Source organism: Schistocerca piceifrons, chromosome 4 (genome assembly GCF_021461385.2).
Source record: "Schistocerca piceifrons isolate TAMUIC-IGC-003096 chromosome 4, iqSchPice1.1, whole genome shotgun sequence".
NCBI classification, from domain to species: domain Eukaryota; kingdom Metazoa; phylum Arthropoda; class Insecta; order Orthoptera; family Acrididae; genus Schistocerca; species Schistocerca piceifrons.
In genome coordinates, this window is record NC_060141.1 from 334,928,460 (window position 1) to 334,943,438 (window position 14,979).

Sequence of the window (14,979 nt, forward strand, 5' to 3'; positions counted from 1 at the left end):
GGTTCCGATTCACTCAAGAATTATTGTGCATATGGAGTGCATGAACTGACTACACCTACAGATCAATAAAACGAGCGGTTCTGAGGTACTACGTATCGAGTCATGCTCAAACACGCACATTAGTACTTGGTACAGCCTCCATGTGCGGCAATGCAGGCGCTGACTCCGGCATCCAGTCGACCGTACAGATGCCGAATATTGTGCTGGGACACGTTACGCCGCCTCTTCTCGACCTATTCAAGTAGTTCTGTAAGACTGGTGGTTGACGAGACGCACGAGTCACTTCTTGTCTCACACGTCCCACAAGTGCTCGATTGGAGACAAACCCACCGATCGTGCTGGTCACGGAAGTTGCTACACGTGTTGCAGAGAATATTGAATTACACGGACAGTGTGTGGGGGAGCAATATCCTCTTCGAACAACGCGTCACCTTCCTGTCGCAACAATGGCAAAAGAACGCGTCTACCAATATTCTACACGTTGCGAGGGCTCGTTAGCTTCCCTCACCAAGGGTGATGGAGAGTTGTTGCTTATCGCCCCCCCCCCCCCCCCCCCAGACGATACAGCCTCGGGTGGGGTAGTGTGTGTTGGACGAATACACTGTACGAGACAGTGCACACGCGCGAACGACCGTCACTTGCGTGCAGGTAGAATCTGCTTTCATCGCTGAAGACCACATTGCGCCATTCTATCTTATCAGCGATCCTCCGCCGGCACCAATCCAGCCGCGCTCGTGAGTGGAAGATGAGCTAGAGGCGTGCGTGACCGTAGTCCCACTGCTAATAACTGGTTATCAACAGTCTGTGTTGACACATGAGGCCTCACAAGCCCCCTTACCTCTGCTGTGGCAGCTGTACGATCTGCCATTGCTGCCTTTACAATACAACAAACGTAGCTGGCGTCTGTGCTGCGTGGACGTCCAAAACCTCGTCTGTGGATGTGAGAAAGTTCAAGTGACCACTGATAGCAGCATCGTTGCACAACTGACGCAGTGTATCCAACTTGGCTAGCTTTAAGAAGCACGAGTGCACCTCCGTGGCATGGTTGCTTCACACTTTTGCAACACACTGAGGCTTCTGCCTGTGAGCATTCGCTATTAAAGGGTGGACACGTATAGCGCTATCTATTGTTGGAAGACGTTGGCACCATTATCAGTACATCTACGATCCCGCAGGTGGCGTATGCCGTCATCGGATCAAAATCGACATCGTCTTTCCAGGTGTATGAACTCTTTTCCAGCATTTTGGTTTATATAAGAACTGCAGAAGACCTACAATACTTCATTGGAGAACGATATATATCGCTACTATTTTACACGATGACATTTCGTATGTGATGTATCTGACAGGAAATCACGAATCCAATCGCACAATTGAGATGATATTCCACAGGCATTCACTTTAATTAGAAGTCGGTTGTAAGAAATGGTGTCAAAACCTTGCGGAATTGTAGAAATATGGAATCAATTTGAGATCCCTGTCGATAGCACTTATTACTTCGTGTGAACAAAGAACTACAAGTGTTTCACAAGAACGATATTTTCTGAATCCGTCCTGACTGTGCCACAATAGGTCATTTGCTTCGAGCTGATTCATAATATTCTGAGACAGTACATGTTCCAAAATCCTACTGCAAATCGACGTCAATGATATGGGTCTGTAATACAGTGGATTACTCGTATTTCATTTCTTGGCTATTGGAGTGACCTGTGTAACCTCCTAGACTTAGGTAAAAATCTTTCGTCGAGCGAGCGCTTGTATATGACTGGTAACAATCAGCGTATTCTGAATACAACCAATATCGAATACAGTCAGGACGTGGGGACTTGCGTTTATCGAGTCATTAAATCCATCCATCCAACACCTATATATGCAAAATTTACGTAATGGGATAAAGAAAATAGGTTAGTTAGTACTGTTATAGGGTTATCAGAATATTAATGTTGTATGTTGATGCATCTGTTATTTGGTTGGGCAATAATGAAGTTTGCTGGGTGGGTATTCAGAATTAGCTTCTGAGAATATTGTACTTATTAAGATGGTCCAAATGGTGCTGAGCACTATGGGACTTAACTACTTAGGTCATCAGTCCCCTAGAACTTAGAACTACTTAAACCTAACTAACCTAAGGACATCACACACATCCATGTCCGAGGCAGGATTCGAACCTGCGACCGTAGCGGTCGCGCGGTTCCAGACTGTAGCGCCTAGAACCTCTCGGCCACGCCGGGCGGCGTACTTATTAACACACGTTGTTGAATATGACCTCTCGTTAATGAACGTATTGCTAGATATTGAAAATTTATCCTTAACTTTCTGTCAACTGCGTATTCTAGTTAACAGATTTTGGAATTTTACCTTTTAACCTAAAGCAGTCAAGAATACTTTTCTTTCTTTTTCATTCTCTACTGCAGAGGGTAGAGAGGACTGTTTGAGATCCGGCCCATTATGGGGACACAGTTCGCTACAATCATTTACGATGCTAGCTGATAATGGGACGGAAGACTTTTGAATTTGGAAGTAATGAGAGGAGATTACCAGTTTCGGCATTTGCCTTATAACCGATACAAAATTTTTTTGTTCTTTTCAGTAAGTAACCCAGTAGGCTAAGAGTGGGTTGGAGAATCGCCAAGTTAAGATAGTTAGAAGGGCCTTTCGAGTTAAGGCGTTCGTCGGGCAACCGCGGGAAACATTATGAAAACTTCGACAGGAACCAGGGAATTGGACTTATTTTTAGGGAAGACGAAGGCTAGTTGTAATATGGGGCAACTAGCTAAACTGTAAATTAACCGGTGGTAGTAGCGTAGTGTCCTTCGAGCAAATGGTAGCACCTGATAGTATAGACCTCCCACCGATAGATTCAGGGGGGGAGGGGGGGGGGGGGCTCTCAGTATTAAGGCCTCCAAACAAGACCAAACAGTTCGTCAAACACTACTATGCTTGCCAAGTATTTGATACTGTGTACTACTGTTTAATGTGTTTGTCAAACATAAAGTGTGTTTGAGAGAAAGTTTGACTAACAGAAAATTTGACGAGATGACTGACGTTGTTTGCCCTGAGGTGTTCGCCGCATATATTTCGTGAAGAAGAGAATTATTGTACGTCACTATATCGCGAGTTTCTACAACTGTGAAAACTACAATGAAGAATAAAAAGAAAAATGCACTGGCAGCTTCCAAACTGGTAGTGATGTTGGGTCTTGCCCAGCATTATATTACGCGAGAAGAGATGAAGAAGAAAATCAATATTCTACGCGCAGCACACTCGCCCAAGCAGGAGTGGAAAAATAAATAAATAAAAAAAATCGTAGCTCTTCGGTTCAAAAATGGTTCAAATGGCTCTGAGGTCATCAGTCCCCTAGAACTTAAAACTACTTAAACCTAACTAACCTAAGGACATCACACACATCCATGCCCGAGGCAGGATTCGAACCTGCGACCGTGGCAGTCGCGCGGTTCCAGACTGTAGCGCCGAGAACCGCTCGGCCACCTCGGCCGGCGCTCTTCAGTTCAGTTATTAGAGGACCAAGTGTAAAAGAACAAATACTCGCATACTTGCGCCTTCTTTTTCAATGTGAGGGTGAATTAAATGTGAACAGATTATTCATTTACTGTCCTTTCAGAGAAAGCTGATGTAATCATTACGTTCTTAGTTTAACATTTCCTTTAACACGTTCTCATGTGTCTAAACTTTCTCGTTTTAAACTATTCCCGGGACCTGCATCTTGTTTTCTTCTTTTCCTCTTTCAAACACAATGCCAGACTCACTGCTGGAGGGGCTTTATCTGCATTTGTATCCAATATAAAATATAGTGTAACCGAACAGTGTCTTTTTTAAAAGTGAGATTAAATTGGCAAACTATTTGGTCCACGTGCCCAATCCGTGGGTAGAGAAGAGCGAATTTGACAAATAACTCTGATCATGTATGGGGACCTCTAAGGACACTACAAGAGGAAACATGTGTGGATAGAAATCCTACGTCAACAACGCAAATTTTCGGCTCATTACTGAGCCATCTTCAGGTCAATCTGAAATGTTGTTCAGTGTGTGACATTCATTACACATTGTATTTTTACGAGCTAAGTCGCCCTAAATGAAAATCATAATTGGTTGCGTAAACTGACAACGCTAATCACTAATCAGATATTGTTACAGTGCTCGTTTTGCTACACGCATGTTCAAATGATTGACAGCAACGATTGTTGCATTTCCCATGTGTGGATGTAAAAAAGATATCATTTCTAACATTCATAGCGGAAACAACAACGTGTCTGTGCGGCAGCTGTCAGGCAACAGTTGCGTAATGGACGCCAAGAGGTCAAATCGATTATGTGGAGAAAGTTGCCTCCTGTCTGCGTCTACTGTAACAGATATATCCCCGCCATACTGAGGAACAGAATGCTGAATCTAAATTCAGAAGCGACATAATGAGAATATTTGATTATTCGCTCAATTTGGTGGTACCGTTAAATTCAGAAAAAAACTTAAACGGCTCTTCTTCCTAGAGGAGACGGAGTGCTACAAAAATGATTGTGTGCTGACTGTTGGATTAAAGGCAGGGAGAGGCGAAGTGGATTGTGGCAGCGAGTGGCATCTGTGGACAAAACACGGTATCTGTTCCCAAAGTCCCAGCAAGTAGTCCTTGATCGTGGCTCCTCCCAGCAGTTGGTATTAGCCGTATGTTTTGCGGTCTGAAGCTCATCAGTGTGCGGACGTTGAGAGATTTCAGAGTGGAGAAGCCGCAGGCTGTGTCTACCACCTTCGTTTAAGAGCAACAGTTGCAGTAAGACGGTTCAGACACACACTCGATACGCTCTCGGCACATGCTGCCTTGAGTTACAGCAGGCCTGGACAAAGAGCGCTCCGCGAGCACTAGCGCTCCGGCCTCACTTCTGCATGGCGCTCCAGGCTCAGCAGTGAGTGGGGCTGAGTGGTGAGGAGGGAGAGAGGAAGATGAAGGATGCAACCAGACGCCGCTTGATCAAACCGATCGTCTTGCCAGACGCCAAGCAGTTTGCTGAGAATACTACTTGCGCTAAATTAGATTTTCTACATCAGGAATACTATGGCGTCCATGCACCTGTCTAAAAAATAAAAAGTGGAGAAGCCATGTCGTTCAGTGCCACATGGGAATTGCCTTACTTTTCGTATCGTTTAAAGGCCATACAAAGTGCTTGGTATGCCATTGCACTATTATGGGCCCGAGGAGCTTTTACTGGAACATCATTACAACACCAGTCAAAAAGACAATATCATACACTAGTCTTCTGACAAACGACAGTGAATGCTGGCTGAACTGAAGGCAGCCATTAGGGCAGAAACTGTTTTAAGAATGGTAACAAATTCTTTTGCAGTCAAGATCATGCTTTATTTGATTTCATTAAGTGTCATACGCAAAGGGAGAATCATTTAGTAACGTAAGGCAGACAAGTTTGATGCCATCAAACAAAATGTAGTCCTACGGAAAAATCAGATGCAAGTTCATGTCTCGTAAGTCAAGGCAATTATTTGTGGAACAGACATGGCTGTCTGTGTTTCAGTAACTGAAACAGTTCATCATGACTGCTCAAAGGGATTCCAAGACAATGCACGAATGAAGACAGACGGCGTTCTATTTATTTGTCAGATTGTCCTTATTTTTGGCTGCTAATGTACCTTATTGCTTCCGACTTGAGCTGAGAGACATACATTGTAGCAGCCAGTTCAATTATCTCTTTGTCCAGACCAGATATTTAGAAGACTTTTATAAAATTTCAAATTCAAATGGTTCAAATGGCTCTGAGCACTATTCGACTTAACTTCTGAGGTCATCAGTCGCCTAGAACTTAGAACTAATTAAACCTAACTAACCTAGGGACATCATACACATCCATCCCCGAGGCAGGATTCGAACCTGTGACCGTACCGGTAGCTCGGCTCCAAACTGTAGCACCTAGAACCGCACGGCCACTCCGGCCGGCATAAAATTTCACCCCGAGAGCAATATCCTCGACTGCACAGAGAAGCCCCTGAAATTAACCCAATGTTTAGTTCAATACATGGATGTGAAAATTCTTTCTTTTATGAAACTGAGAACATCCCACCAGCGTTCATGTTTAACAGAATTTACCAAGCTTAGCGCCATGTGCTTCACCATATCACAAAGCATAGTTCTAGATATATTACAATTGTAAAATCTAAATTTATAAATTAATAAACATAACAGCATAAAGTTAAATGCCTGAAAGTAAAGCTTTTTATAGTTCTGCTCACAACATTAACACTGTCAAATGTACTTATATAATCAAGTAACAAAAAGTATTCCCTTCGAAGAAAAATAAACAGTTAAACATTCTTGATAAAAATCTGCTTATACAAGTATACTGCAATTTACTTTTTTGGAAATAGTTCTGCTGTGTTGCAAGCACGTCTTCTTAAGCTTCTCGTGTGTGGAGCCTTCAGCATGCAGCCGTCTCACTCTCGCACCTGATTGGAATAGTGCAGTGGTGGGGAAGCCGGAGTGCTGATCACACTCGGCTGAGATCGTAGAACGCGAGCGCACTCCTACAGTGCAAATCTTGGCCAGGCATCAGTTACAGTAATGTTTACCCGCTCACCACCTGGAGCAGAAAGTAGGAATGTCTACCGTCTATAGGCGCCATTGTTTATTATCGGTGAACGTGACTATGTCATACTTTTGCAATGACATGACTCTCTCTGCCATCATCGCAGCCATCCTCCTCTTTTCGTCACCTGCATCACTACTTCATGAATTTAGGTCTCTCAGTAATGTATTAGGATTGTCACATAAATTGAGCTCTGTCAGTACTTTAAATTCCTTTGATCATATTAATTCATTTGACAACTGGAATCCGCTGCAAGCAGGTTCCACAGTCGGGATGAGGTACATGTACATTAAAATTCCTGGTAGTTTGCATATGTTTTCACTGCAGGCAGAACCAATTCCTATGGCATGCGAATGTGACGAGAGATTTATGCACGGTCGTATGGCACTTATGGATACAACAGAGGTGGTTACACTTTAGTGGTTCGCTTTTCTACTTAAATGAAACACGCCCTTATCGTTGCAGAAACAGACATAATGTCTGCGGGGATACCGCAATCACTTTTTATGTGACGCAGCATGTGAAGGTTGCTGAGTGTGGATAGGTTACTCCTGTAACCGAAATTGCAGATCTGAAGATGGTTCTAGAGGAACCGAAACCGGTCATGTGAACAAAAAAAAATTTTGCAATCGAGACGGACTATAAGTAACAACGCCCTTATCACTGAACTCTAATCACCAAAAGACATCGTTATCTTCCAACTCTACAGCCAGAGTGAAATTTCGAGGGCTATACGGAAAGGAAGGTCTGATTGGGCGCGAACTGGAAACCATGATGAAAATCCGATAAAGCTTTGCCCAGAAGTGTTGGGTAGTGTCTCTGGTACGCCCGTCGACCGCGTCACGTCGCTCTTTTCAGTTCTGAAGTTCTGAGCGCACAGTGAGCACGTAAAGATGCCTAGCTAAACAGTGCCTCCCGCGAAGAATGAGGGCTAAGTGAGAGATTTCGCCTGATGTCATGGAGCCCACATAACACAACCGTCATGCGTTTCCTTCTTCATGAAATTCCCGGCCGCACTCTGCAGGGCAATGAAGAAGCTCCTGCAGCGTTTTCGATGGGGAGTGTTTGATCAACCACAATACAGCCCGTTATTGGAACCCTGAGTTTTATCTCTGCTCACATGAACCGCTGGCTTAGAAGAAAACTGTTTGGTACACTCAGCGTGCTGTAGACAAGCGTAAATAACTGGCGTAAAGCACAAGCGGATGCTGTCTATGACGGAAAGGTGGCACAACGCTAGAACAAATGTGTAAGTCGGATCGGCGAGTGTGTAGAGAAGTAGCTGGAAGGTGTAGGTAACTGTAGCAAATAAAACATTTTTGATTCTCACAGTGGTTTTCATTTCGCGACCGATCGGACCTTACTTTGGAACAGCCCTCGTACAAACTATAGATGAAGTTGTTATCAACATCATGGAGGGGTTGCAGCAACTGAATGGAAATGAGGCGGCGGGCTGTTTTAGGCCTTTCTCCTCTATTTGCATACGGTACTCACAAGCAAGAGTCTTGCTTCGTTCATTTTCTAATTCGGTTTTTATTTGTCGACTTTTCATTCGTACTGAGCGTTCAATACATGAATGATCAGAGTGTTGGTTGTAGAAATGTAAATAATTCTTCACTCTTTACTTAATCCAACGTTTCATTCTTGTAGTAGCTTTTCCGTTTAATATTATTATCGCAAAATGTGGAAGATAGTACCATAGACATGATACGTGAATTGGAGTGGCAATCATTAAAACAAAGGTGGTTTTCGCTGCGACGGGATCTTCTCATGAAATTTCAATCACAAGTATTCTCCTCCACTTGCGAAAATATTCCGTTGGCACCCACCTACATAGGGAGAAATGATCATAAAGATAAACTAAGAGAAATCCGGGCTCGCGCAGACAAATTTAAGTGCTCGTTTTTCCCACGCACCGTTCGAGAGTGGAACGGTAGAGGGGTTGGGTTGTTTGGGGAAGGAGACCAGACAGCGAGGTCATCGGTCTCATCGGATTAGGGAAGGATGGGGAAGGAAGCCGGCCGTGCCCTTTCAAAGGAACCATCCCGGCATTTGCCTGGAGCGATTTAGGGGAATCACGGAAAACCTAAATCACGATGGCTGGACGCGGGATTGAACCGTCGTCCTCCCGAATGCGAGTCCAGAGTCTAACCACTGCGCCACCTCGCTCGGTGTAGAACGGTAGAGAGACAGCTTGAAGGTGCTTCATTGAACCCTCTGTCAGGCATTACATTGTGAACTGCAGAGTAAGTAAGTAGATGCAGAGTATACCTAGTCTGGATCATATGGACTCCTCACCACTGGGGGCAGGAAAAGATGGAACGTTTCATACACTCTTCAGGAGCTGCCTGTCGTTAAAGACGCAGATTTTCATGTTAAAGGACCCCACCAGCAGCTGAGCTAGCCTTTCAGCGGTTATCTGCAGGTACCTCGAACAATTGGTGGTAGAACGATCGAATAGTATTCTCTGTAGCGGAAAGAGGAGCCATTCGTGGAAGGCCTAAGAACTCCACTTGCTAACAAATTTTCCGTGGGATTCTCAGCTGCCCATTTGAAGCTATCCCCCTGTGTTTTCGTCTCCATGCACCGTTTCCAGAAGTTAAATATATAGTCGCACATCGATCTGCGAAATTTCCATACTGTGCCCTTTCCTTTGGGGAGCTCTACAAAATCTCCACATTTTTTTATGAACAAGTCTGGGTGTGGGAAGTGGGCACCATGCAGTTCTCATTCCCATAAACAGGTATCTCCTTGGCGAATATATCTCTTACGTGATGGTGGGAGGTACTGAACGGACTTTTACATGGCTCACTGGAGTAGTTAGGCCTTTTCTGGGATGGCTAGAAAAGTGGTGCTGGGTACCTTTTTGAGGTATGAGGGAACACTATAAAAACTGAGAGCGTCATTTTCGTTCTGAGTCACAGTCTGATTCTGTTTTTTGATTCTCATGAGGATTCTGTACTCTGATTCGGTTACGGATTAGTCACTTGTACGCGTTTTCCTTACCTTCGACCTTCTGGAAAGTTTTCGAACTTCTGCTTTGAACTTTTTGGCATCCGCGATCGTTAATCAGAAATATGTTGAGATCTATCATCCGTGATCACACCACAGCAACCTAGGCCAACAACAGCTAGCAGTCACTGCAGCACGTCTGAAACCATCCCAACTGCGGCCGAGATAAGGCCACATCTGAAATGTGCATTCCTCACTTCAGTGACTGCGAATGATGAAGGAAGAGGAGTTCATTCCCGGTTTTCCATTTTTTCATAATCTGAACTATGTGCTTGTTGCACTACTATGTATTTTTCTTGCTATTTTAAATGAAGTGTTGCCAACGAAAGGAAGAAAAGCTAAAGATTGTTCCGGCATGTTCTCCTCTTTATTCACTTCCTGCATCTTAGTTTTAACTGTTAGTGCCCTGTTAATCTGCCGGAGGGAATACCCATTTTCGACGAATACTGTCTTTAGATGGGCGAGTTCTTGAGGTAAGCTATCCAGATCTGAGACAGTATGAGCTCTATGAACAAGTGTTCTAAGAAAACTCATGGTTTGCGATGGGTGATGGCAACTCGATGCTTGCTGGTACAAATCAGTATGAGTGGGTTTCCGGTAAACTGAATGCCCTAGAGAACCATCATTCTTCCTTCGAACCAGGACATCCAAGAAAGGCAAACAACCATCTTTCTCTATTTCCATGGTGAACCGGATGTGGCTATGAATGGAGTTGAGGCGATGTAGACACTCCATTAATTTATCTTCTCCATGAGGCCACACTATGAAAGTGTCATCCACATACCGCCAAAAAACTGTTGGCTTCAGGGCAGCTGATTCAAGCGCTCTCTCTTCAAAATCCTCCTTAAAAAGGTTGGCCACCAAAGGAGATACGGGGCTATCCATGGCGACACCGTCAGTCTGTTTAAAAATATTCTTGATTAAACATAAAATAAGTTGAGGAAAGAGCGTGCCTGAACAAAACAGTGATATCAACAGGAATGTTACCAATCAGTGTCAAAGAATCTGCAAGAGGAACTTTTGTAAAAAGTGAGACCACATCAAAACTTACTAGAAGGTTTACACTGCTAATACGAAGAGCCCCCAGTCTATTGATAAAATCAGCTGAGTTTTGTATGTGATGTGAGCACTTGCCTACGAAAGGTCTCAGTAAGGAAGCGAGATGTTTAGCTAAATCATATGTAGGAGCTCCAATGTTGCTCACTATTGGACGCAGAGAAAGACTTTTATGAATCTTTGGAAGGCCATACAGTCTTGGAGGTACACAACCATGTGGTCTTAACCTCTTGATGGCCTCTTGCGGTCAGGAGGAGGAATTTAACAGTGCTGAAGTTTTCCGTTGCACATGTCCTGTAGGATCGTAATCAATCCTCCTATAGGTAGAGTCACTTAGCAGACCATACATCTTATCTTTATACACACCACGAGTTAACAAAACAGTTGCATTGCCTTTGTCAGCTTTCAATACCACTACGTCAGGGTCCTCTCTCAGATTTTGTAATGCAGCCCTTTCTGCAGAGGTTAAATTACGGCGTTGAGTAGGAGCCTTCAACAAAGCGCGGCACGTTTCCCTTCTTATTTCGTCTGCAGCATCCAAAGAAAGCCATCGTACAGCTTCTTCAACACCACTCAAAATACTTATGGCGGTGCTGTATGTGTAGGTGCAAAATTGAGTCCCTTGCTTAATACAGACAGCGTAGCGTCGTCCAAATTATTTTTCGTGAGATTGACAACGGAACGTCGTACCATTATCCCTTCTTCACGGAGAAGAATTTGGACGACGCTACGCTGTCTGTATTAAGCAAGGGACTCAATTTTGCCCCCCGTCTCCTTTGGTGGCCAACCTTTTTATGGAGGATTTTGAAGAGAGAGCGCTTGAATCAGCTGCCCTGAAGCCAACAGTTTTTTGGCGGTATGTGGATGACACTTTCATAGTGTGGCCTCATGGAGAAGATAAATTAATGGAGTTTCTACATCACCTCAACTCCATTCATAGCAACATCCGGTTCACCATGGAAATAGAGAAAGATGGTTGTTTGCCTTTCTTGGATGTCCTGGTTCGAAGGAAGAATGATGGTTCTCTAGGGCATTCAGTTTACCGGAAACCCACTCATACTGATTTGTACCAGCAAGCATCGAGTTGCCATCACCCATCGCAAACCATGAGTTTTCTTAGAACACTTGTTCATAGAGCTCATACTGTCTCAGATCTGGATAGCTTACCTCAAGGACTCCCCCATCTAAAGACAGTATTCGTCGAAAATGGGTATTCCCTCCGGCAGATTAACAGGGCACTAACAGTTAAAACTAAGAAGCAGGAAGTGAATAAAGAGGAGAACATGCCGGAACAATCTTTAGCTTTTCTTCCTTTCGTTGGCAACACTTCGTTTAAAATAGCAAGAATCCTCCGAAAATTTCAGGTAAAAGTGGTTTTCCGCCCACCATCGAAGATTGAGGACCTTGTGGGATCAGTTAAGGACAATCTGTTACTACGAAAGGCCGGAATTTACAAGTTACCGTGCCAGTGTGGTATGGCTTACATAGGTCAAACCACACGCACCGTGAAAGAACGCTGCATTGAACATCAACGTTACACCCGCCTTTTGCAGCCAAACAAGTCCGCTATTGCTGAACATTGTATTTCTACTGGACATGCAATGGAGTATGAGAAAACAATGATTTTGTCCACAGCAACGTCTTTCTGGGACTCCATTATTAAAGAATGCGTAGAAATACGACTGGCGGAAAATCTGTTAAATCGTGACAACGGCTACCAGCTGGACAGTGCGTGGAATCCCATAATCTTTACTATTTGCTCAAATCGAACACGACAGAGTGCGTCGACGGCCGTGGCAAACAGCAACGCAGAGGGTGACTGAGTTCCGCTATTCCGCCAGCAAGGGCACTGCCGGCGGGCAGTATGGTTCAACTATCAAGTTTTCGACGCATGCGCGGAATAGTTACAGTACGCTATATATTGTGGAACGGAGGACGTTTTCGCGTCATTCGAGGGTTGGATTCCCTCTCTCCTTCATCGAAGAGTTTCACTGCCTGGGCTACTCTCAGGGTGCAACTTCGACGTGTAAGATTCCCGCCGTTTCCTTGCCGTGTCGTCTGCTTGCCGTCCATACTGCTCGCCGTCCGGCCCTTCTCGCCGCCGCCTGCCGGTGCTCGCCGCCGCCGCCGCTTGGTCGCCGCCTTCCGGTCCTCGCCGCCGCCGCCGCCGCCGTCGCCGCCTGCCGGGGCTCGCCGCCGCCGCCTGGTCGCCGCCTGCCGGTGCTCGCCGCCGTCGCCTGCCGCCTGCCGCCTGCCGGTGCTCGCCGCCGCCGCCTGCCGGTCGCCGCCGTCGCCGTCTGGTCGCCGCCGCCGCCCTTCTCGCGCGCCGCTGCCATGTCCCAACCCACCACCACCACCACCACCACTATCATTTTCACCTCTCCCTCCGCTGCTCCAACCATCATCACATGGAGTTCCTCCTCCACCCCACTTCCCGTCCTTCCTTCTCTCCCTGTCCACCCCACCCCTGCACCACTTTCGGCTGTAACCACCCCCAACTCCTCCTCCCCTCTCACTGTCGCCCCATCGACAGCTACTGACTTTCCGCCGCTCCCCGCACCGCCTCCGACAGGCTCCAAGCCAGCACGAATCTCTGCTCGACGTTCCACAGTCTCAGTGACACCCACGCCCCCTCCGTCTGCGTCATCCGCTGCTCAGGGTGGTCCTGCCCCCCGCCATCTCCCCCTGCAACCCGTACCCCTGCCCCCTCTCCACCTGGTCGTGCCCACGAAACCTTCAAAGCGCCCGAATGTTGACCCTTCCCCCGCAGTCTCCTCCAAAAAAACCCCCAACCCCCGTGACCCACCCACCCCCATGGACGCGGCTCTGACCCCCGCCCCCACCCCGCCTGCCACCCACACCTTTGTCCTCTCCAATCCTGACCCTCAATTCCTTGATGCCCGCTCCCTCACCCTCGCCATCCGGAAATACTACCCCAATGCTCCCATCTCCCAACTGATTCCTCGCAAGGACTCGGTCCTCATCAAATCCCCCAGTGCTTTCCTCCAGACCGATCTCCTCTCCTGCATCCCCCGTATCCAATTTGGCCAACGTGCAACCCTCACCCCCTACCACACCCCGTCCTCTCCCTGTCAGCCTCAACCTCCCCGGCGTCCGCCAACCTTCACCGCTGTGATCACGAAGCTTAGCCCCGTGATCACGGAGGCTGAGGTGTTGGCAGAACTCAACTCCTGGCCCGACATTCAAATCCGCTCGGCCCGTCGCATCTTCAATGATGCCGGGCCGACTTTTCTCATGCGGATATTCACCGAATCCTCCTCCTCCATTGACTGCCTCCTCACCGAGGGAGCCCTCATCTACAATCAGCGCCATAAGGTGGACCCCTCCCGTTCCCCCGTCCAATCCTACCGCTGCCAACGCTGTCTCACCTACAACGACCACATTACCTCTGCCTGCAGGAACCCCCCTACTTGTCCCCACTGCAAAGCTTCCCACTTCCTCAAGTATTGCCCCAACCTCACCTCTCCCCCCTCCTGCAACACTTGCAACGAACCACATCCTACCTACTCCTCGAAGTGTACAGTGAAACCTCCACCAGTAACCCCTGAGCTCACCGTGCCTGTCCGTCCTGTTGATGATCCCATCCACCCCAACAACTCGCTCTGCCCTCCCCCTACTGCTGAGGACATCATCCGTTTCACCACCATTGTGCTCCAAAACATCCACCCCTTCCAGCGCTCACACACTCTTTCCCAAATCGCCCTCGCTGCCCATTCCATCTTCCATCTTACCACCTATGCCACATACTCCCACAACCAGGCCCACTTCACCTTCACCCCCCTCACCACCCTTGTCTAACTCTCCACTCCCATGGTACAACAACCGTACCGTATCCTGTACCACAACATTCGCTCCCTGCCCACCCACAAACTCCTCTTCCTCCACACCCTACGTCAGCACCGCGTGGATGCCTTCGTCCTAAATGAAACCTTCCTTCAACCCCGTATCTCCGTCTCCACGGCTCCTTACACTCTACACCGCACCAATAACCCGTACCCTCTCGCGCGTGGCGGAGTTGCTATAGGCCACCTCAAGCACCTCCCTGTCCGGCCCCAACCTCTCCTTAACAATCCTGTCGAGCATCTCACCCTCAGCCTCTTCTTCCCCACCCTTACCATCACCTGTGCCACCATTTATGTCCGCCCTCGCACCCCCATCCCGTACGATTTCCTGGCCCACATTGACCGCACCTTCTCCACCTACGTGATTGCTGCCGACCTCAATATCCACAGCCGTGATCCTGCCGACCTCCGGCGGTGGCATCGGTTTCTCACCACTCTCCAGG